The sequence below is a fragment of the Camellia sinensis genome, chromosome 1 (assembly GCF_055761805.1).
Source record: "Camellia sinensis isolate YWXY chromosome 1, ASM5576180v1, whole genome shotgun sequence".
NCBI lineage: Eukaryota > Viridiplantae > Streptophyta > Magnoliopsida > Ericales > Theaceae > Camellia > Camellia sinensis.
This window is the reverse complement of record NC_138961.1, coordinates 239,928,897-239,955,030: the sequence shown is the minus strand read 5'-3', so window position 1 is coordinate 239,955,030 and position 26,134 is coordinate 239,928,897. Positions and strand designations below refer to the sequence as shown.

Here is a 26,134-nt window from a genome sequence, read left to right as displayed (position 1 = left end):
CACAAAACTCTCTAACATTCAACCCTTGACTTGCCTGAAACCAGGTATATAGAAATGTGTATCATGTTGGGATACAAAAACTGATCTATAAACACTATGTATAACAAATTAAGGCAATCCATCTTGTTAGACACATACCACTTACAGCGAACCATTCTCGGCCTACAGTTCCAGCATCCTTCACCATCATTCTACCCTACAGAGTTTAATAGTGTTACTAATTGCTCTGTAAAACCATTCTCGGCCTACAGTTCCAGCAAATGTAATGATGAATTGCCCTAGGACAGAAATACTTCCTAAATAACTAATTAATTTGTGCTAGTTGCCAACTGTGCTGCATCACATTGTAAATAAAGAGTAGGCAAACCAGAAACTAAAAATATATGAGATGGGAATTTTTACAAAATATTTACATGGCGATTACACCCCCTAATGCTGATTTATCTTTTAACATTTACAAATTAAAAGAATATCAGACGTTCATTGATGTATCTTCAAATCAACGATGTTAGACAAAATATTTACATCAATAATTTCAGTGAGCGAATTTTTACTCTATTGGTACACTTTTAACAGGGGTCTCCAAGGCAAAAAATTTTCTTCAAATATTGCAATATCGAAACAAATCAATGGCAATTACACCCCCTAATGCTGGCAATATGTATGGAAAAAAATTCAAGAAGTTTCAATTTGAAGTTAATAACAACTCACAAAACAAAATGAAGGAAGTTAAGACACGTTGAAAATAGTCAACTTCCTGCAAATGAACAAATAACCTTTCTCTCATTATTTGAACCAGTTTTGTATGTATCTCATCTCTGTGGACTTTATAATCCCAAAAGTTCGAAAGAAATAAAAACTGTGAGATACCTTGTATGAAGTGAAGTACTAAAAAATTACAGTATATGTCATTCACTGTCAAAAACATGATCCTCATATTATAAATGGCTCAAAAAATAAAATTAAATTAAAGCCCAATGCTAATGATGCCAGCAGAAGCACAAGACATTTAACTTGTAGTTGCATCGTTTTTCTTATCATTACTTTTATTGTAGCTAAAGCAATATATAGTGTATTCCTTCCAAAAAAATGTCCTTTATTGAAAGGGAAAGAACCTTGAACAAGCTCATAAGCAAGTTACATATGAACTTTTTATCAATTGCTCAATTCATGTGCAGCTCCAAATAATATAATATTTAAGTTATGCAGGAACAGATGTCACTCGAACATATATATATATATATATATAAGTAGCAAGTTATTTTACCAGAGCTACTCGATCAATCTCAGACAGTAGCAATGCCTTTCGTGTCTCAGGTACTTTCATAAAGAGAATCCTCCTGATTTCTCAGTTCCACATGTAAAAACAAAATGTCAGCAAACTATTTAGGAAATTTAGCAATTACAAATCATACATGTAGAACACAGTTTCTATGTACACTATATTTCGACTTTTTAATTAACATATATATAGCCTACATCAAGTAAAATGATAAAAGATAGGAGAATATGCAGAGTGACAACTAAAAAATGATACACAAGATTCATGATACCTTCCCCAAGCAAACGAGAGAGAGAGAGAGAGAGAGAGAGAGAGAGAGAGAGAGAGAGAGGGAGGGGGGTGGAGCAGCTCAAATTAAGCCACTAAAAAAAGCAACAAACAGCCTCAAAGTTAGCTCAGTTCAACTAACTCCCTTATTTCCAAGTGAAGTTGGTGGAGTCATGGAGACAAATATTGGAGAGTTAAAACAACAAATTGATAATCAAAACAAAACACGGAGAAGAAGCGATTGCCGATGAAAATCAACAATATAAATGGAACCAGCGTGAGTGCCAAGAGAGAAATCAATACCTCGCTGGTGTAGATGGTGGTGGTGGTGGTGGTGCTTCGAAATCGATAGAGAGACATCGAAATCGCTCTGAGATAAAATCAAAGATGAATCTCTGAGAGAGAGATCTAGAGTGAGAATTGAAATCGCAGATCGATCTGAATCAAAATCGCGGTGGCGGTGCAGACCGATCTGAAATCGATGAATCTATGAGATTTGAATCGGTGAATCTGTGAAATCGATGAATCGGTGAATCTCGCTACCTCGCGGGTGAAGATGGTGGTGGCGGTAGAGCTTCGAAATCGGTGAATCTGTGAGATTTGAAGGTGAGATTCAAAATAAGGGTTTAGAGAGGATTGAGAGAGAGGCGAGGTGAAGATTCAATGTTTGTTTATGTCTGAAGGCTTGAGGGTTTACAAAAGGCTTATATTCTCAGATTCCAAATAGCGCGTGAGGGGTACCGCATTTGAAGGCGTTTTTAAACGCCCTTTATTATAAAACGGTGTCGTTTTAATTATAGAAATATACGACATTTTTAAAGCACCGTTAAATATTAACAAAAATGGCATTTAAAAAAACGCCGTTAAAAAAATGCCGCAAAAACCCTTATTTCCTGTAGTGATAGTAGTCTGTAGTCGAGGCAATAACTATTGGGTTGACTCCCTGCACTGTGCCTGGGTCAAGATCAACGGTCCACAACAACAATATTTTTTAAAAGCCTCTTGAGCTTTGATCCGAGAATGCATTGCATACATGCTCTCATTATTTTAGAGCTACAAAATCCCAATCATGATTATTAATAGCATAACGTCTTCTGTTCATTGTGTTGTATTCATAACGGCAGTGTCAGTATGCATAGTAGCTATTGTTCTTATTACAGCGCTAGCATTTGCGAAAGCATCACCATTTTCACCTCTGTTAATAGAGGCGAAAGCTCTACTCGATAGTGGTTGGTGGGGAAACTTTGCTTCAGCAAATCACTGCAAGTTGATGAGCGTCACCTGCAATGAGGTAGGAAGTGTCACTTGGATTGACTTTTCTTCTTCCTATTCTCTCCCTGGAACGCTTGAAAACATGAATTGGGCTTCCTTACCAAACCTTGAATATCTCAATCTCAACAATTGTTTCTCAACTGGAAGCGTAACCATACCTGATGAAATCGGTCCTCTGTCAAAGCTCATGTACCTTGATCTCTTACAACTATTATCTTCAAGGTTTGCTACCTCTTACCTTGGGAAACCTCACCCAACTAGTATACCTTAACATATCTAATACTGAGATCACTGGTACAATTCCTTCATCTATTGGTCAATTAACTAATCTAATCTTTATGTGTCTCTCTTAGAATCGACTTAGTCGTACCATCCCTGTAGATATAGGGAAGCTAAGCAATTTGGTTGAGATGTATATAAGTAATAACATCCTTAGTAGTCCAATTCCTCCAGAAATAAGGCATTTGATGCAATTGGCTCACTTGGACCTTAGCCATAACTTTCTTATAGGTAAGATCCCATCTTTTATAGGTCGATTGATTAACTTGAACTTTCTTGATGTGTCTGCAAATCAGGTCAATGACAACATACCTCCTGAACTTGGGCATTTTCCCAGAAAAATTCAATATCTAGACCTCTCTAAAAATTTGCTTAGCGAGCCAATCCCAAAAGAGCTACAACAACTCTGATATTTGGAGTACTTAATATTGGGTAGTAATAATTTGAATGGAACAATACCTGTTGGACTTGCATATTTGCCATGGTTAAAGAAATTACATCTCTCCCACAATAATCTTTCTGGGAAAGTCTTACATTGTCTTTGCAACTTAATAGTTCATGACTTCTCATACCATCTGCTTGAGCATCAAATCTCAGGTAGATCTCTGTATTCATGTCCATTCCAAGCATATGCCATTTCCAAAATTGCATCCAGTAGAGTCAATGATTCCTCATCCTATTGCTCTTCTTCCAGAAAAAAGGAAAGAATACCTATGCTTATGTTCCTAATGTCTCTCCCTATCGCAATTTTCCTTGCCTTACTTGCATTCGCATTTGCATGCTTTCGTTGTCGAAAGACCCAAAAAATCCAAACTGAGGCAAGATCAAATAAAAATGGGGATATTTGCTCAATATGGAATTATGATAGAAGAACTGCATGTGAAGACATCATTAAAGCAACAAACAACTTTCACATCAAATATTGCATTGGAATCAGCAGTTATGGAAGTGTGTATAAAGCTCGGTTGCCAAGTGGCAAAGTAGTTGCCTTGAAGACACTCCATTGTTTGGAAGCAGAGGAGCCAACTTTCAAAAAGAGTTTTGGAAATGAGTTGCAAATGTTAACTAATATATGAGACCGAAACATAGTAAAGCTTTATAGGTTCTGTTTGCACAACCGATGCATGTTCGTGTATGAGTACATGGAAAGGGGAAACTTGTTTCGTGCCTTAAGAATTGATGCCCAAGCTATTGAATTGGGATGGACTCGGAGGGTAAACATCATTAAAGGAATATCACATGCTCTGTCATATTTGCATCATGAATGCACCGCACCTATTGTTCACTGAGACATATCGAGCAACAACATTCTACTGAATTCTGAATTGGAGGCTTGCGTTTCTGACTTTAGCACTGCTAGATTGTTATATCCCAATTCATTGAATCAAACTGTAATTGCAGGCACTGATGGATATATTGCCCCAGCACTACAACAAAAAGCATTTTTGGCGACACTTTTTAGCAACCAAACAAAAATTTAGTTGCCAAAGATACATAATTGGCAACAGAATATTTGTGGTCACTAAGAAATAAACTTTTGGCGACGAATTTATAATTTTGGTCGCTATTGATTTTGGCGCCAAGTGAATATCTTGCGCGGGAGCGCAAAAAAATTTTCAGCGACCAAATTAATTTATAACGACGGAAAATTTAGTCGCCAATTGTATTTGTTTGGCGGCAAACATTACTTGGTTGCTAAAAATCTGAATAACATTTATGGCAACCGAATTAATTTTTTCCTCTATACATAAATTATTGTTATTATTTTTTTAAAAAGAGAAAAAAAATGGTCTGAAATGTTTAAATATTAGTAATTTTTTTCAAACTCAATTATTCATGATAGATAAAAATTTCATGGAATCACATTGCATTAACTTTTTTTTATTGATCTTTTTGTTTGTGCAGAATTTGCCTACACCAAGGTAGTGACTGAAAAGTGTGACGTTTATAGCTTTGGAGTGGTGGCCATAGAAACAATCATGGGAAGGCATCCAGGAGAACTGCTCTCATTGTTGGCATCGTCCTCTGCTCAAAACATAATGCTAATTGATATCTTAGACCCGCGCCTTCCATCTCCGACTAATCCTGTTGCAGTAAGGAACATTATTCTAGATGCTGCAGTGGCATTTGCATGTGTGCGTTCTGAGCCGAGATCTCGTCCAAAAATGCAATTTCACTGCTACAGCTATGGAATCCAGAAATGTTACATCCGCAATCATCTAACGTAGTACATCCACGATCATTAGTGCAGTGAATCCTATATGAATCTATTAATATCTAACAATTATAAATGTATCATATCAATCAAGTAATAAATAAAATATGATATATATATATATATATATAATAGGTGTAGCTGCAATCAGAAAGCTAATTCCATAATTAGGATGGCTTTCAGAGTGGATAGTAAGGCTGAATGCAACTTGTCCAAATGTGATGCTATTTGCGCCAGTCCAAGGGGTTGAAGGAATGAGATTTAATTAATTTGTCTTAAGCCTTTTTCTTTTTCTTTTTTTTTTGGGTGTTATATATTGGTCTCTTGACTTGACCTAATGAATACACCAGTATACATTTGATGATAATAATTGAGGTGCACAAGTTGTACAGTTTTGCAGCATCGTAGTTGAGTGGATTCATTCTGTTATTTTATGAATATATATATATATATATATATATTCCTGTATCCCTATAAATGGTACTCAAACATTGCGGACCTTCCTTGGGGTTGATGCATATGAAAGAAACCTGCTATTTCCTTGCAATATTGTGAACCTTCCTCAAGTAATGATGTACAAACAAATTTTATTTTTTATTTTTTTGATGTGGGCGAATGCTTTAAAACAAAACATCTATGAATGATGATGACTTTTACTCACAAAAATGATAATTGTCACATCATTCTTGTGACATCTTACAATTTTCTTTTTCTGAGAAAGTTCTTAATTCTGAAAATGTTTGCTTTTCAGTCGACTTGTTGGACCTTGAATGAGTGCGGTCCATTGTAAACAATACCAATTGCCGAATAGGCAGTGACCACAGCCCCTTGATGGAAGGCATAGTGAAAGGCACAAAAGAATAGAAACTGGTCTAGAGAATCATCCATAACATGTGTTATGCACTTTTTCTCTTCTTATGACAAGTCAAAGTCGACGCCAATGTAAGTCGCTCCGTTCAAGTCAATGACTCCCTGTGCCTAGCTCGTCATCGTAGGCACCATTACCAATACCAAAATATTCTTATTAACAACCTATTTAGCTTTGATAATGCATGCCCAATATTTTAGAGCTGTTACAGAGAACCTACATATATTTGCTTCAATTATGGGTGAAAAAAACATTTTGTCCTCCGTTTACTCTCAGGTACTCGTGGTAGTATACATGGTGATGACTATAATTACAGCACCAACATTGCCTAAATCAGCATCATTGTCACCATCGTTTTCATTGTCAATGGAGGTGAAAGCTCTACTCGACAGCCGTTGGTGGGGAAATATTTCTTTAAGATACCATTGTTAGTTCACAACCATCACTTGCAATGAAGCAGGAAGTGTCATTGGGATTGGCCTTTCTCATGATCAATTCTTGAGGAAAAAGCTTGACGATTTGAATTGCTCTTCCTTGCCAAATCTCTAACGTCTTGGTTTCAGGTATTCTAACCTCACCAGAGTCATCCCTGATGAAATTGGTACTCTGTCAAGCCTCACCTACCTTGATCTCTCCTATAATAATCTCATTGGAAGTTTCCTACCTATTACCCTAGGTAACCTCACTCAACTAACCCACCTCGACATTTCTGGTAATTACATCAATGGTTCCATTCCTACAGAACTGGAAACTTTGAAAATCTGGTAGTTTTGGATACAAGTAAGAACAACCTCACCGGTTCAATCCTTTCATGTATCGGTCAGTTAACCAATTTGACCTCTTTACATCTCTATTCAAATCAACTTAGCGGTTCTGTACCTTTGCAAAAAGGGAGACTAATGAACCTGGTTGAAATGAATATGGGACTTAACAACCTTCAAGGTTCAATTCCTCCAGAAATAGGAAATTTGGCGCATTTGATTCTCTTGTACCTTAGCCACAACCTTCTCACAGGTCAGATCCCATCATCTCTAGGTCAATTGATGAATCTCAACTCTCTTTATCTATCTGCAAATCAGATCGACGGAACAATTCCTCCTGAACTTAGGGATTTGCCCAGACTTGGTGATCTTGATTTGTCATCGAACCAACTTTCTGGCCACATACCAAACTTCCAAATTATAAGTGCAATTCAATATTTAGAACTTTCATAGAATCAGCTCAGCGGGACTCTCCCAAAGAAGCTAGAATAACTTGGCTATTTGAAGCACCTAGGTTTAAGTAACAATCATTTGAGTGGAACAATACCAACTGGATTAGCATCTTTGCTAAGGTTAGTATACTTAAATCTCTCCCACAATGATCTCTCTAATGAAATCCCCAGTGGTCTTCGCTTCTCTGTATGGTGGCGATCTGTTGACTTGTCACCCAATGCTCTTGAGGGTCCAATACCACGTAGATCTCAAGATGCACATCCAGAGAATGAAGAACTCATGCTTAATCTCCTCATTTGCCTTCCCCACATTGCAATTTTTCTCGCCTTAGTTGTATTTATGTTCTTTTATTGGGCTAAGGCTAAAACAACCAAAGCGTGCAAAGAGTGATTAAGAATGGAGATATGTGCTCAATCTGGAATTAAGATGGAAAAATTGCATACAATGACATCATTGCGGCAACAAATGATTTTGATATTAGATATTGCATAGAAACGGGTGGTTATGGCAGCATCTACATGTAGGACAATCTTCACTGTATTTAAATTAATTAAATTCTGTTGTGTACTAAACAACAACCAGAATATAAAGAAATAAAGAAAAGGAGAGAATTTGTTTGATTACAAAAATCAAACTCGAAATAATAAATAAATAAATAAAACCACAGATTTTATTTTGTTACAAAAACAAAAATAAAATCTGATTAAATAAACAAATAAAAACAGAATAAAATTAAACAACTTACTTGGTTAATTTATTTGAATAACTTTTCTGATCAAGTCCAGTGTTTAACACTGTATCCTTAAGACAGATTCGTCCTCTCCACGGTGCTTTCAGAATTTGGACGTCTATCTCGCAGGATGAAATGATCTCACCACAAACAATAGCAGCACTACAAATTGTTTGCCTTACGAACACACTAAGTGTTTACACTCTTTCTTTCAGAAATAAAATGCAGCAAGATGAAGAATATAATTAGCAGAAGTGAAATACGAAATTTCTGAATGCAAAATATCAAATGAGGGTGGTCCTATTTATAGATGTAAAGGTGGTTCTTGGTTTTAAATTGAACAGGTATGATACCTGTTGGTTTTGAATTCAAACAGATTTGAATCTGTTGATAATTCAAACAGATAGCAAAAAACGGGAAGGGCCCTGTTTGGGTGTGCACTAATTCCAAACTAGTTTATTTCTGTTTGAAAACGGGAAGGGCCCTGTTTGGATGAAAAAAATTCAAACCAGTTTAATTTGAATTCTGGATTTTATTTTAATAAAAAATAAAATTAAATTCAAATGTTTTTGGCCCAAAAAGATTAGAAGCCCAACCGAATGGACGGCGGCGGCGGCGCGCGCGCGTGTGTGGTGATTTTTGGGTCCAATGGGTCTAGCCCATTTTGCCCATAACCTCTCCCTCTAAAACACTTGGGTACCCCTTGGGGCACACCCCAAGTATCTAACCCAAGCCTTATAAACCCTTTCAAAACTTCCTACCAAATCAATGTGGGACAAGCCAATTTACAACCTTAAGGAATTTCCACCAAAACTCCATTTCCATGGAGCACACTTTGGCTTCAATTTCCCATTCACTCGGTAATGGTTTTGAGCAACCAAATATACCACGTGAATCACAACGCGGCATAGAACGCGTTACCACTTTGACCCGAGTAAATCGACACTCGGGGCCCACCTAAAAAATAGACCAAACTTGAGGAAAAATTCTGGTTTTACCCAGAATTTTTCCACCATTTCCAACACTACAGAGCACAATTGCCAAATGGCAAGATATTTGCATTGAAGAAACTTCATCGTTTCGAAGTTGAGGATCCAGCTTTTGACAAGAGTTTCAGGAATGAGGTGCAAATGTTGACTAAAGTAAGACATCGAAACATAGTGAAGCTTTATGGGTTCTGTTTGCACAACAGATGCATGTTCCTGGTATATGAGTATTTGGAAAGGGGAAGCTTATTTCATGCCCTAAGCATTGATGCTGAAGGTGTTAAATTAGAATGGACTCGGAGAATAGACATTGTCAAAGAAACAGCCCATGCTTTGTCTTACATGCATCATGATTGTAATCCACCAATTGTTCATCGAGACATAACAAGTACCAACATTCTCTTGAACTCAAAGTTCACTGCTTTTGTCTCTGACTTTGGCACAGCTAGAATGGTACATCCTGATTCATCAAATGTAACCGTAATGGCAGGCACTATTGGATATGTTGCCCCAGGTAGCCAAACTATATTTTCCGAAGTATATCTTATTTATATATATACAAGGTTCAATACGTGAAAATCCCAGATAGTGTATGGTTTATTCTAGTTTTTTATTCAGTTTAGTGAATGTTTATTTTGTGCAGAACTAGCCTACACAATGGTTACAACTGAGAAGTGCGATGTTTATAGCTTTGGAATGGTGGTGCTAGAAACGATCATGGGAAGGCATCCAAAAGAACTCCTCTCATTACTGGCATCGACCTCTGCTAAAATATAATGTTAAATGACGTATTAGACTCGCGTCTTTTGCCTCCAGTTGATCTGCTAGTTGCAGGGAATGTTGTCCCTGTTGTTGCACTAGCATTCACATGCTTGCATTCTGAACCAAGATCTCAGCCAACAATGCTACACGTTTCTCAAAAGCTTCTCCCTCACAGCAACAGGAGACCTCTAGCTACACTTCTTCATTCAATTTCACTATGTGAGTTGCGAAATCAAGAAATGGATTTTATCCAATAAACTAATAAAGTAAAAATGATGAATAATGATTTAGAGGATGGCTAGTATCAATTGTTATAACCATTATGTATATGTATATAAACATTGTTATATCAAAGTTAATAATTAATTTTAATTTTGTGATTTGTTATATATTGTTGAACTCCTTCACCGATTACGTGGCTAACCATCTTAAGCATAAATGTGTCCATTATTTCTGCCTCTTCTCTCTCAGGTATGAGGTCTTCCTCTTTCTCCCTCTTCTATTCAGACTTGAATAAACGAAAAAACCCTAGAAAGGACTTCCATCATTCTCCTCTTTATTGGAGGGAGATCTGTAAAGAATCTATTTGGGATTGTTTTTGTTCTTTTTGTGAAAAAGAGATCTTTCAACAAGTGATTTGGGATCTTTTTGAGAACACTGAAAACCAGATGACTTTGCAAGCCTTTATGCATTAGCCTCATTTGTAATATCTGAGACAATTCCTGAGTTAAACAAATAACTGTCCTATCTTAGAATTGGGAACTGAATAATTATACTTACCGAAGATTTTAATTTTTTAAATTGGCAATCTGATTTCAAATGAAATGTTGGTGTATGGATATGATTGAACAGTTTCAGATGCACTGAGTGGAGTATTTTATTTTATTTTTTTGGCAATAGATAGAGAGAATTTACTATTAAATCATCGAAATACATTAAACTGAACATTAAAAAATCACCACAAATTCAAGACCTTAAAAATTAGAAGAAATCTACTCCCAAAAAGGTACTAAACTTTTTTGTAATGTATGTTGTGACATTTTGTGATGAAGTTACGAGCATTGAATTTATGATGTAGATTCTAAAGTTAGGAATGAAAATATTATGACACTTTATTATATGTAAGAACATCCATCCCCAAGACATGCATATTGCAGCTACCCAGGTAGTAAAACTCAATTTGTCACAGCAATTTAGCCCCGTTTGTAATCTCTAAGACAATTCTTGAGTTTCCAAGAACAAAGGCTTGAAACATATTTAAAAAAAAAAAAAAAGAAAAAAAAAACACATAAAAGAAAAGAGACTGAGTCTCATCAATTCAATCACTCAAGTCACGATTTCACATTCAGGAATGTAGAAGGAAGGTTCATATATTTGTGGTCACTTTATATTTATATATACATGTATTTTATTTGTCATCACAATGACTATTCTGGCTTGCCTTTTCTTGTGCTTGTGTCAAGATTGTGAGTAACACCAATATTTTAGAAAGATACTAGAGCTTCGATCCAAGGATGCATATTTAGAAAATCCATACATTCATTCAATTATGAGTACAATAATATGTTGTCTGACGTTTGTTCTGCTGTACTCATAGCCGTATGCACAGCAGCTATTATTACTTCAGCCATAGTTTTCCTTATCTTACTTGCATTTGCATGCTTTCAACGTCGTGTGTAACACCCTCAAAATAAATGCACAAATCAGTCATAGGAACATAGAACATGTATTCATTCATCAAAGTATTATTTACAAAAGTATTACATGTTGACAACAAAAGTAAATGCCCTACGGGCTTGCAAACTTTCCAACTCAACACTTGGTTATAACAAAAGAGAGTTCTAACTCTTAACATATTAAGCCCTTGGCTTGAATTACATGTAATACAAAAAGGTAACAACAAAAATAAGCCTTCAGCTTCTAAATCTCCCAAACTACATCCTTGGAGGCAGCATATCACCTGTACCTGAAAATGATGTCCCATATAGGGTGAGCCAAAGCTCAGTAGAAATATGCTAAACATAACATGAGAATTAACTAAAACATTAGTATTCGATAAATGTTTAACACATACTACATAGGTGTTTCCTTTCCACGACCAACCAATAGTTATAACATGATACGTTCAATTCCCATTATATATCCAAGTCAATTCACTGACATAGTCCAATGTTATCCAAACAGTTAAAACAAAATGAGACTACAACTCATATATTAATACTTCAATAACAAACATCATTCAACACTTCTATTCATATACCATTTTACAGATCTACGTCCGAGAGAACCGGCACCCAAATATATGAAAGATTTCGGGACTTACACCCTGGACACTCTGACCAACTTAATTATCCATGGAGTCCATCCCCTATCTCCTCCCAAACAATGGAGTACATCCCCTATCTCCTCCTACACAATATATATATATATATATATATGCAATGTATTTAAACAAATAGTTATATACAATGACCCAACAATTCACATATTCAATGTGTTAATTCCACCGTCATATTTAATGACATATTCCAATTGATTAGTTTCAATTTTCCCTAATCATCATGCATTGTCTACAACAATCAAGACTATCCTCCACCGATAGCCCAAAACAGTTATCTCTAAACAGATAAATAAATCTATCAAATAGATAATTTATTTTATTTTCCATTGGTGAGTGATTCATCGTTCCAACTACACCATTCAACCACAATTCCATCTAATTTCATGATTTCCAAATCAATTTCATATTCCCACAATTTACCAAATTAATTATATAAATTAATTATTTAAACTTATTTAGGGCATTTTCCCTCCTTTTTCAAACATCAACCCTAAGGCTCAATTTCATCAATTCTACATCAATAACCCTATTTTCCAAGGTCTCATATACACATGGAACTCCACATTAACAAACCCCTCTTTTATAATTTCAATTTCAAACCCTAACTCCCCAAAATTTCCATAACTCACCATTTATACAAAATGACTAAAATTTATGTTAAAACTCATGAAAATGAGTAGTTTATTCCTACCTCAAATGAAGAGACTCAAAGGAGATGAAGACAAAAACCCAAGATGCTCCAAAGTCCAACTTTTTTGGATTAAAATGCAACCCACACAAAGCTCTACACTTTTTACAAAGGGATTAAGGTAGAGACACTCTAAATCAAGTGTATTTGTAAAGAGAATGAGTGTATAGAGAGAGAGAGTGTGTCGGATCTAGGGTTTGAAAGAAAAAGATGATGAAAAAGTGATGTATAACCCGCTACTGCCAACTGATATATTCGAGGCTCGCTTAAGCGAAGGAGTGGTCGCTTGAGTGACCAGACACAAACGAACCTCGCTCGAGCACAAGAAGTCTCACTCAAGCACACAATTTAAAGCTTCAGGTCTGCAACCCAGACGCACGCTCAAGCGCAAGAGTGCTCGCTCGAGCAAAGGAACACAAAACATAGAGCTCTCTCGCTCGAGCGACAAAAGCCTCGCTCAAGCGAAGAATACCAACCTTTAGGTTTTTCCAAGACGCAGACGCACGCTCGAGCTCAAGAATGCTCGCTCGAGCGAATGAACTAAAACCCAATGCTTGCTCGAGCGAAGAAACCAAAATCTGAACAGCAACCATTTATTTCAACTCACAACCAACCTGTCCCAAATCCAACCAATACATCCCACAACTCAAATACAAAGATTTTAAGGATGGAAACAAGAACAAGACAACAACATATAACCACTAGACCCGAGTCCAGAACACAATACATGATAGGGAAGACCAGGATCGCTATATCGTGAGAAGCAAAAAAACCAAACTGAGGCAAAAGCAATAAAAAATGGGGATATTTGCTCAATATGGAATTACGATGGAAGAATTGCATATGAAGACATCGTCAAGGCAACAAACGACTTTGACATCAAATATTGTATTGGAACTGGCAATTATGGTAGGGTATACAGAGCTCCGTTGCCAAATGGAAAAATAGTTGCCTTGAAGAAACTCCATTGTTTCGAAGCAGAGAAACCAGCTTTCAACAAGTGTTTTAGAAATGAGGTGCAAATGTTAACTAATATACAGCACCGAAACATAGTGAAGCTTTATGGGTTCTGTTTGCACAACAAATGCATGTTCCTGGTGTATGAGTACATGGAAAGGGGAAACTTGTTTTATGCCCTAAGAACTAATGTCGAAGTTGTTGAATTAGGATGGACTCGGAGGGTAAACATCATTAAAGCAATAGCTCATGCTCTATCCTACTTGCATCATGATTGCACAACTCCTATTGTTCACCGAGACATATCTAGCAACAACATTCTATTGAACTCTGAATTGGAGACTTTTGTCTCTGACTTTGGCACTACTAGACTGCTATATCCAGATGTATCGAATCAAACAGTAATTGCAGGCACTTATGGATATATTGCCTCAGGTAGCAAACTAATACTTTTTTCTGTCATACGTATTTAAGCTTTCAAAGAAAGAGGGAAAAATAATCTAAAATGTTTTAAATATTTTAGTGATTATCAATTTTTTTTTTCAAACTCAATTATTGATGATAGATTCAACATTTCAACGAATCACACTTCATTAATTTCATAAAAGAGGAAGTGAAGTCTATGATTTTTTTTTTATTAATTTTTTATTCGTGCAGAACTTGCCTATGGTTGTGACTGAAAAGTGTGATGCTTATAGCTTTGGGCTGGTAGCACTATAAACAATCATGGGAAAGCATCTAGGAGAACTCCTCTCACCATTGGCATCACGATCTGCTCCAAACATAATGCTAGCTGATGTCTTAGACTCGTGCCTTCCGCCTCCAACTAATCTAGTGGTTGTAGGGAACATTGTGTAGAACAATCTTCAATGTATTTAAACAATAAATTATGTTTGTGTACTTAACAACAAACAGAACACAGAAGAAATAAATTAAAAGAAAGAGTTTCTAAAATCTGTTTAATTACATAAACTAAACAGAAAATGAAATAGAGAAGGAGAGAAGAAAAATAAAATTAAAAACAGAAAATACTTACAGAAAATATTTTCTTAGAGTCATCAAGTCCAGTGTTTAACACTAAATTAAAATAAAATTTAAAAGTTTTAATTAATTAATTTTTGTATAAGTTGGTTGGTCTTTTGACCTAATCGATAGGGTGAACCATTTTTGGTTTGACTGATTTGCTGGTTTAACTGCGATTTGAGCAGTTTTATCAAAATATATTGGTTAAATTTGTTTAATTCGAAATAAATTAAAGATTGACCTAATTAAAGATTAAACAGCTAAGATTGCTTGATTTGAAATAAACTTCCCGCTCAAACAATTGTTAACTTTTAAACAATTAAGAAAATCCTCATTGGCTAACTTTCATTTAACTTTTATTTTATAATCACACATCGAGAAAGAAAGAAAAAAGTGAATTGTTTCACTTACATAAAGTGAATCATATACTCCTATTTATATAAGAAAAATGAGATTTTTAGTGAGAAGCCTTTTAATCAATATCTAAGACTAATTTTTTTGATTTTCTTAATTTTAGACAATTAAAAAAATCTCAATTGGCTAGCTTCCATTTAACTTTTATTTTACATAATATAAAAAAAGTAAAACATAGTTATCATATTTTTATTAAATAATGTATTATTTTATCCCGTGCGTAGCACGGGTGATATGCTAATATATATATATATATATATATTATATAAGCAAAAGAAGTTTTTATTGAGAAAGCCTCTAAGGCCTCCATATGCCAAACCTCAATATCTTATTTTTCCAATTTAAAAAAATATTCACATGTTTCACATAATTTTTGAATTAAAAATAAAAAAAATAAAAAATCTTCAAGTCTATCTTCTATGATCATTGCCTAAACAATGATTATTTCCTAAAATTAACCGTAGAAACAAGGTTTGTTCACCTTCCAATTATTTGTCTATCTTTTAAAATCTCTACATAAAATCCTTTATTCCTTAAAATAAATTAAACAAAAATCAATTCAAATCTATTTAAATTGTTTTGTTTGATTGATTTTGTTCCTTATAATTAATTTCAAAAACTGATTTGGTTGTTTCCCTTCCATACTAAATTTGTGAATTTTTAAGTTTAAAAAATAATTTTTTTTAAAAAAAATCCTGATTTATAATTTAGAAAAAAGAAAGATGAAGAAGATCTTTTTGTGCACTCTTTCTCTAACCAATTCTTTCTCCTACCCCAAAACCCTAGCCATCAATGATACATTCTCCAATTCATTCACGCCCTCCTCATTCTATATATATTACATTCATACAATGATTCAACTCATTATTTTTTCTCTATTTTTATGAGACAATTAGAGGTTAGTTAATATTTTGTTTCTTGCATTATTTAAACAAACTTTTTCGTCTTTTAAGTACACCTTCTTTTTTCTTTTTCTTTTTTCTCTGATCATTTTTTGTTTTTATCATTTCACATTTTACGTATCATTTGTCCCTCTACTCTGTACCAACCATTACTTTTTTTTTTGTTTTACTTATAACCATTTTTTTTGTTGAAAAATATTATTTCACTAGAATATGTATGCAAAATTTTACCCTAAAATGATGTGATAGTGTCATTTGTATAATGAAAAATATGTCAACGAACACTTTATTATAAAGTGGGGAGAATTACACTAACGGTCCTTATAGTTTGGAGTTTGTCACTTTGGTTCTTGACTTTTCAATTGTGACACATTTGACCATAAATTTTAAATCTTGTTCCAAATAAGGACAATTGAAAATACCATTGCTTAATTTTAAGAGCAAAATCGTCAATTTGATAAAATATAAACTAATTTGACAAAAATAAATGTTAAAAAAAATATTTGAATTTTTAAAAATTATTTTATCCACTAAAGATAAAATTATGTAAAATTGATAAATATTTTAGACATTTATTTACGTTTTTTTACTAAATTAATTTTTATTATGTGTTTGGATGATAATCATGTAATGAGTGGTTGTTTTTATTTTCATTAAATTAGTTTTTATTTTTCCAAAAGTCAAATATGTCGACAACTCTGATATCATTATTAAACTAATCCATTAAATCAAAAAATCCAAAACTAAAAATATTTCATATATTAAATATATCGATTACACATTAAAATCTTAACAACCACCAATTACATGATTATCATCCAAACACATAATAAAAATTAATTTCGTAAAAAAAATAAAAAAAAAATTAACAATTTTACATAATTTTATCTTTGGTGGGTAGAAATAATTTTTAAAAATTTAAAAATATCTTTTTGACATTTATTTTTGTTAAATTAGTTTATATTTTTTCAAATTGATGATTTTGCCCTTGAAATTCAGAAATGGTATCTTCAATTGTCCTTATTTGGAACAAGATTCAAAATGCAGGGTCAAATGTGTCACAATTGAAAACTCAAAAACCAAAGTGACATGAGCCCCAAATTATAGGGACTGTTAGTGTAATTCACCCTATAAACCAAATCATTATTAATATAAAAAAAATTGTATCGATTTTATGTTTCTTTTTTTATTTTTTACTTTTAATATTTTGTGACATCATGTCCTCTCTAGGGTGCTCACAGAATTTGGACGTCTCTTTCCTAGGAAGAAATGATATTCAACAAACTGTAGCAGCACTACAAACTGTTTGCACAATGACCACACTTTGTGTTTATAGACTTTCTCACAGGAAAAATTAATGTAGCAAAATCAGAGGCAAGAACGAAATTATTGAATACAAAATCCAAATGCGGGACTGCCTATTTATAGATAGAATAGTGGCTGTTCGGTTTGAATCCAACAAGTAGCAAACCTGTTTGAACAAGTACAATACTTGTTCGGTTTTGAATGAACAGATATCAACCTGTTCGGTTTGAATTTTGAACAGATACTGAATCTTTTTGGTGACAAACCTTAACTTAAATTAATGGAAATTTCACAAAAAACACCATTTTCATGGAGTTCACTTTCGCTTCAATTTCTCATTTACCCAATAATGGTTTTGAGCAACCAAATATACTACGTGAATCACAACGCGGCATAGAACGAATTACCACTTAGACCCGCTAACTTTGGCGTGTGGGTCCCACCTAAAAATTAGACCAAAGTTTAGGAAAAATCTATTTTTTCCAAAACCATTTCTAACACATTGTTCTAGTTGCTATGATGGCATTTTCATGGGTGTGTTTTGAACCAAGATCTCGCCTAACAATGCAATGTGTATCTCAAGAGTTTCTTTCTTGAATGAAGACTTCAGGTACACCTCTTCATGCAATTTCACTTCTACAGCTATGCAATCGAGAATTGAGTTTTATCCAATAAATGAATAAACTAGATGCTTGAGTTTCCCATAAAAGAAAAAAATATTTTTAGAAATGTTGAGTATCATATTTTCTTCAGGACCTTGTTGTTATAACTATTACGTATGAGGATTGCTATTTATTATCAAACCTCAATTGTTAATTTTTTTAATATGTTTTCCTTGCAGCAATCCCAAGCTACAGAAAAGAATGTTCCCCTCTAGATCTTTTAGAATTTGAGTTTTGGTAATCTCTCATACTTGAACAAGATGCGACAATCTCTCATACATCCATATTAACAACTCTGATTTTTACCACAATTGGTATGCTTCCACCACATTTCATGATAGAACACAGTACACAACCCAGTTACATGGGTGTGGGACACCTCTTGTGATAGGGTGATTGATTTCTGTATTCATAAACTTTTACTATGAAAAAGGAACAGAAATGAAAAAAAAAATGATGCATATGAACTCAATGTTTTAGTTGTCACATTATTATGAGTGAATTTATGAGTGATATTTAAAAATTTCAGTGTTTTCTACTATTTCTAGCATATGGGTTGACCCTAGCCCATTCGACTTTCATTGCCAGGAAGGTTGGGATCTTCTAATAACTAGTTAGGATCATTTTTTGACAATTTAGAAATTGATTGTTTTTAAGCCTTTATTTGTATACTAATTGATACAAAAGATAAATTATAATTGTGGAGAAGTGGTTTGAAAATACTCTTCAGATCCCGAGAGACGCTAGTGATCCTCTTCTAGTCACCTGAAAAGGAATAAACACTCTGATGGGGGTGCCGAAATTAGCACTCCGACGGGCAAGTCAGTCTCTGATCTCTGAATTGCTTATGTTTTAAGTAAAGTGTAGTAGTTCTCCCATGCCTCTTACTGGATGATATTCTTCTATTTATATCCTTTCTCTCTCAGGCCTCGGGATTAGGCCCACTTTCTGTTCGTCATTCGGCTTCCTTTGTAGCAAATTGCTTTTTACTCGGCCCTTGACCTATTCGGCTATTTGACTGAATAGGGTACGGTTTGGATGTGGTATGAGGCCGAATAATATACATACATTCTAGTTCCCCAAGTTCATATACTTGGCCTATTTACGACCCCCATTATTCGGCTCCCACAATTGCCCCCCAAACACTCCACTAATGACAGTTGGTTGGAATGCTTGGTTTCGAACTCAAAAAGTCAGAGCCGAAATTCGGCGACTGACCACATTCCAATGCAGATGTCTGAACACGCGCTTCTTGGTCATCATTTCAACTTCCCTCCCCTTCGTACTCTCCTACTTATTATGATTTAAAATTTCGACGTCTTTTCAAATACGCACGCTTTCAGATACTTGCCGCTGGACTGTCTTCTGCGTTATCTCTGCAACTTCCTTTCCTTCACTATCCTCTTCGTCTCTCGTAAGTTCTCTTCCTCTTTGTTCTAAGTCCTGTTGCTTGGTTTGTTTTTGGTTTCAAGCATTTGTGTAGACTGTAGGAAATGGCGAAACACCTGAAAGATCTCCTCTTTTCGGATCGAATTTCTGACTTCCGACGCCATTTTTCCATTCCTGATGACGTCCGTCTGTTATTCGTGATAGACGGCACCCTCGATATGGAGAGGGCTGATGAATCCACGATGGTCTTCCCTCTTCTATCAATCGCAGAAGGTGGAGTCTGATTCCCACTTCATCCACTCCTTAGGGTTGTGCTCTGCCATTGGGGTTTTATCCCTTCCCAACCCATTGTTAATTTTTTTAGAGTCGTAATGGGGATTATCGCACTAAACTGTTGCCTTAGGATGAACCTCGGCATTTATGCTATTCGACATTGTTATGCCTTGGCCAAGTCTTCTAGTCGGCATGGGCGATACTTCCTTAGGGCCAAGGACACCGATCATCAACTAATGACTATGCTTTCCAGCTCTGGGAAGCGAGTCGATGATGTTATGGTCGTTGTCCAAGGTAATTGGGAATTCGACGAAGGCGAGGATCGCTTCAATCCTATTCCTAGACGGAGGAGCGAACCAGGTGGCCGTGTAGCTTCTTTTATTTATTTTTTGTTATATTCATAAAGCTTCGTTTTTGAGACCTCATGGCTTTGCTTGTGCAAGGAACGATTTGAAAAAAGTTCTGACTTCAACCAACGACGCCGTTCTTTCAGAAATCAAGGTTGTGCTCAGATATTTCGACCGGCCGAGTCTTCAAAAATATGGGAGGGTGGCCCACGTTCTTCTCCACTACGACCCTACCTATACGACCTTCTCGGCGGCAGAGAACATTCCAGTTCCGAAGGGTGAGGAGTTTCTTACCACCCTTATCTTGTCTGATTTCAAGAGTTTGAGGTAAGTCAGTCTTGAGCGGTCCGATTCCGAACGACCAGAAGTAGCTGAGGTTGCCGAGTTCGATTAGTTCGAAACCGAAGTCGACGAGGCTTTGCAGTTAGTCTTTGAAGAAGCCGACCTCAACTTAGCCGACCTTCCGTCCATTTCAGGCCAAGAGGACCTTCCACTCGACGACATTTTTCACGGTCTGGAGGACCTTCCCGGCACTTACCCCGAAGATATGGCTGGGCTAAGCCTCACACAACTTGCCAAAAAGGCGAACGCGGAAAGGATGGCAGCACGACGAAAGGCAGAGGCCATTCGAACCGGAGTGCCTCTTGCTACCGAAACTTAGCCCTCCCTGCTTGTTAGCGAGTCTCAGCCCTCCTTGCCTGTTGTTGAGGAGGGGACGGTGGAAAACCGAAGTGCCGAGGCCGAGTTGGTTGCGCAGGCCGATCGAGAGGCTGAACTAAGGGCAGGGAAGCGCTCTACCGAGGTTGAGGCCGGTTCAGAAGATAACTGCGCCGACAAATGACCTTATTTAGAGGAATCAGATGTGATCGTGCCTTTCGTTATTCAACCGAAGATAAAAAAACACACCGATCCCTTCTGATGCTTTGGTAATTAAAGATCCAGTGGTTACGCTTAGCATGGTTACATCTGTTTCACTGTCGGCTGACAAGGCGGCTTTCTGGGCGGAGTCGGATCTGGTTTCAATAGCATTGGCTGCGCAATCGACATTTTTGGTATAAATCTTGACTTTGTCTTTTAAATTTATGCAAATACTATTTTGGTCTTAATTTCCTGTTTTGCAGACTGTCGGAAGGATAGCGGAGATGGGTCGTCGCCATCATGACGCCATCGAACAGCTCGGCCGTCTTCAAATGGAAGTTGAGGGCCAAAGGAACAAGGCCGAGTTTGAGGTCTTAAGGGCGAAGATGGAAGGCGCGTGGGCTGAAGTCGAGATGGAGAGGGTACGAAATGCGGAGGAACTGAGATTAGCCGCCCAGAGAAGGGCAGACGCAAGCGAGGGGGCGCTGAAATTGGCCCAGGAGGCGGTCTCCAAACTGGAGGCTGAGTCGGAGGAAGTAAAGAATGTGAAGGAAGCGGCCGACTTAGAGGCTTCTAAGGCATTAGAGGCCAAGAAAAGTGCTGCCCTTGCCGAATATGTAGACGAAGTCTCCAAATTTGAAAATCGGGGATTCAAACACGGCTGGCTCAAAGCCCTTGCTGCTGCTGATGTGACATTAGCTATGCCAATTCCATACGAGCAAGTGGATATTGAGCCGCTGGAGTCTGACTCCGAGGATTAATTTGGGCCACACCTTTTTTGCTTGTTGTTTTAGGAGTTTTCGAATGTATTTTTACAGCTTTTTGTTTGGTAATTTCATGTGTAAAATGGCTACAATTTGTGCCCAATTTCCTAATGAAAATTTCCTTTTTTTCCTTGCTGTTATCTGTGCTAGCTTTTGTTATTGATGAATGATATTGCTGCTGATTGCAAGATGGCTACCCTTTGTTTTTAATACCAAGTATCGATCGACATTAGGCATCAACACTTGGCCGATCAGATTAATAAATCTACCCTTGCCCCAGCCAGTGCACGAGCTTCGTTAGCCGAATAGGCCTAGTTCGTGAAATGGCCGCGGCATAAATCTATCGGCATCGGGCTTAAATAGTTGGCCGATTAGATTAATAAATCTGCCCTTGCCCCAGCCAGTGCACGAGCTTCGTTAGCCGAATAGGCCTAGTTTGTGGAATGGCTGCGGCATAAATCTATCGGCATCGGGCTTAAATACTTGACCTATCAGATTAATAAATCTGCCCTTGCCCTTGTCAGTGCACGAGCTTCATTAGCCAAATAGGCCTAGTTCCTGGAATGGTTGCGGCATAAATCTATCGGCATCAGGCTTCTGGCGTTTGGAATTAATGACGCCACCTCGGGGGCGCTGTATACGTACGAATAAATGGGGTGAGTTCGCGCCAGTGAGTCCATCTATTTTTATTCAGGCTCGATTTGAACTAGCTTGGGGCGAGGGCGAATGTCAAATAGACTATTTTTCAACAGTAGAGGAGAAGGACGAACGCTGGCTGCGCTAGATACTGCGATGAATCGCAGCAGCGAGCCTATGCCCGTGGAAGGAAGGACGTCCAAGAAAGGGAAAAACGTCAACCTCCAAGCCGTCGAAGCGGATCACCCCGAAGAGAGAAGAAGCAACGGGGAAGCTCCCCGCGACCACGACCGAGGAATGAGCCAGACGCAACACCACGACCGTTAAGTTTTGCGGTGCTCATGGGGAATAAACCGATGACTGAGGTAGATTCCATTGTTAATGACCCGGGTGTAGCGGTCGAGTTCGTTTGACAGATCTTTCCACCAGAAGTCCAACAATCGATTACTAGATAAAGTGCAATTACACCTTAATCTCATTTATAGAACTCTTTGTTCCTTATGAATACTCAATTAGGAAAATAAAAAAACATGCTAGTATCAAATTAAATGAAATGGATGTATATCCTAGATTTCTATTTGTTAAAATTGTTGTTATACCTTTTCAAGTCAAAACTTTCATAGCCATTTCTCATCTCTGGTGCACATTTGAATGTCTTTTCTTTCTTTGTAGCCATAGATTTAGTATCAAAGAACGCGTTGATCCTGCTATTATACCTGTGGAGAATAAAAAAGTTACTAGGAAGGTTTGTTCACCTGACAATTTGATTTTTGCTTAACACCTTTTTTTGTTCATGCAACATAGTTTAATGATGTCACACTTTTTTTTTTTTTAATATGAAAAAAAACAAGAACAAATATGTTAAATTTCATCTCTTTTTTTATTTCCACTCTACCATAAGTGCTTGCAGTTTTCAATTGCTTCACTTGTGCTTCTATCTTTCTTGGTGGAGATGCGAAGTTACCTTCATTGGATAGCAGACTGGTTTTCAACCTGTGTTGTCAGACTAGAGAGTATTGGGAGGCTTTGGTTGTTAAGTAATGCGGTTAAAGATACATATCTTTCTTGCAAGTGCTCACATTATAAATTAAACTATGTTGCTTCCTTCAATAACGTTCATGAAAATCTTATAATTGTTTATATTGTTCATGAAAATCTTAACTTTTTTAACATACTAATGTTTTGATGTCTAAATTAATTGTTCTTTTTTCTTATGACACTACACTCTGTGGAGAGGTTTGCTCAATAGGTGTGTGTACTGCTTGAGTATTCATGGTTGTCTAAGCATGTTGCATATTAAAAATCATGCCCACTTGATTATGTCATTTGCCACATTAAAACAAGATGGTTAGTCTTGTGAGCTTGGCAGGTTTCATTTGACAGCATTTCACAATAAACACAAATTGTATTTCATTTCTTGTGTTTTAATAGACTTTTTCCACAGGTATTATTGGGTATCACACTTCCTGAATTAGATATATTGGACACTATTGACGCTTCTTTGATGGTATGTATGGCTGAAATCATCTTAAAATGGATCATTGGTCCACTTATATTACCATTTCAAACTGGGAGGTATAAAATGGAAACTAGTTCAAGGTGACATGTCACGCCCCAGAATGTAGACAATTAAATATTAAATTAGGACTAAATCCCAATCAATATTCCATCATACAAATCCTGGGGGTAAAACAAAATCTAAACGTTCTCGTCTCCGTAAGATTTAAGTAAATTTTCATGCTCAAAAGATTACACGGGATAAAAAAAAAAACTAACAAAACGCCAACCAAACCATCCACCATAATTTCATAACTATCCAATACCTCCAATATTAAAGTAACAATAAGTAGTTAAAACAATTTAAATAATGTAAAGTTACAAGCCATGCCTAATTATCAAAATACTAAGGTTATAAAAAAAAAAAGGGGTAAATTACACTTACACTCCGTGAGGTTTGGGTTTAATACATGTCAGCCCCTAACGTTTGGGAAATTACACTATCTCCCTTGTCAATGTAATTATTTAGACGGAATGAAGATATTGAACTTATGCACTCTCTCTTTTTTTGCTTTGCTTTATTTTCTTTTTTTTTTTCCCTTTTCCTTTACTTTTTTTTAATGTAATATCCTCTGTTTTTCTATCAGGAGTTGTTACCTTTTCTATAAGTAAGGGGTTGTGAAATGAGATTATTAACCACAGGGGTGCTAATGTAATTTCCAAAACATCAGGGGGTGCGTAGTAATTGGACCAAATCTCAAGGGGTGTCAATGTAATTTACCCAAAAAATAATAAATACATAAACTAATATTAACCCTAAGTTGAAGAACTCAAAAGAAGTCCAAAAGAGATGACCAACAACTATAATTATTTCTCGTCACTACCGTAGCCCTAACTAATCCTGCAAAGGAAGCTCGGCTGTGCTTAAACAGAACGCACCCGAGTTGCCAAGAGACAAAACGAATCAGTATACAATACTAATATGAGTATAAATATTTGACGTCCACGTGTACCAGACATAAACAAAAGTACATTTAATTCTTGTTACAAGACAAGACAAGTAGTTTCACCCACATTGAGACGAAGGGGGTAGTTTCTTGAGATATGGTGACATTTAGTTTCTTACCCGTACACAACTAAATATAAATTAAGTATAAAATAAACAAAATAAACATAAAAATATGGTGGGTCAGCCCTGCATAAAAAAATTAGTAAGACCCACCATTCTGTAAAAAAATAAAGTTAGTATAATTTAATCATAACTAAATTGCTAAAGAAGTGTGTGAGTAATTTTCCGATCACACTGCCCAACTTAGTAATCTGCTGGAGAGCACTGGCACAATAGATGACACCTAGTTAACCTGCAACAGAAAGAGAAGATTCCGGCGGTGGTTCGTCCACCCGGGGGCACTCCGACGATCAAGTCAGTATATCTCTCAAAGATAATCAATAGTGCTAAACTCATTGTTCAGAATATAAATTGTGTACCTTAGACCCATCGGGGTGCCTCTCTTTTATAGTTAACTCAATCCTTGTCCCACTAGAAGCTTAGCTTCAATGGACTCTTACTCAGTGCTTATCCTGGACTCTCCAAGAGATAAAGATAAATCCCCAAGAGCTTTATCCTTATCCATGTTAAAGTCCCCTTATCATTCTAGGACTCTTGTCCCTCATCTGCTTATCTCGGATTCTGACATCTTCGGAGATAACCTTGGCCTTGCCGAGATAACCTCAGCGTCAAAATCTGGACACGTGGCACGTCGGTTGACACGTCGGCATCACCTTGGCCACGTGTTGGTAGTTAGGAAATATATCCCCACAACTGCCCCCTAGGTTCTATTACCTCGGCATTCTGAGGTGATGGAACCTATATCGGTACTTTCTGCTAGTACATCGGCTTCAACCGATATCACCATTATAGGCCGACATGTCTTCTTAAAGATCAAGAATTCCAAGAGCTTCTTCACGCGTATGAGCTGTTATACATAACAACTCAACCGTTTAGCCACACGTCTTCCCTTTACTGGATAGTGCTCCGGACGCGTTTATAGGTCGTTTCGCGCCTATATGCGCCATCTGACAAATTCGATTTTCTAGGCTCATCAATTATGTTTTGCCGCCGTTTTAAGTTTTTAACAAAACTTTTTTTCCCCCTTTTGTCTTTTCACTTTTCATCGTTTGTACTCAAACTCTTTCTCTCTCT

At 36.4% G+C, this 26,134-nt stretch overlaps 2 pseudogenes; both read left to right on the top strand.

Moving 5' to 3' along the window:
• Positions 1–2,618: 2,618 nt before the first annotated feature.
• Positions 2,619–4,581, top strand: LOC145822908 (MDIS1-interacting receptor like kinase 2-like; annotated as a pseudogene).
• A 498-nt stretch (positions 4,582–5,079) lies between these two features.
• On the top strand, positions 5,080–18,102 carry LOC114260541 (uncharacterized; annotated as a pseudogene).
• Positions 18,103–26,134: the final 8,032 nt, after the last annotated feature.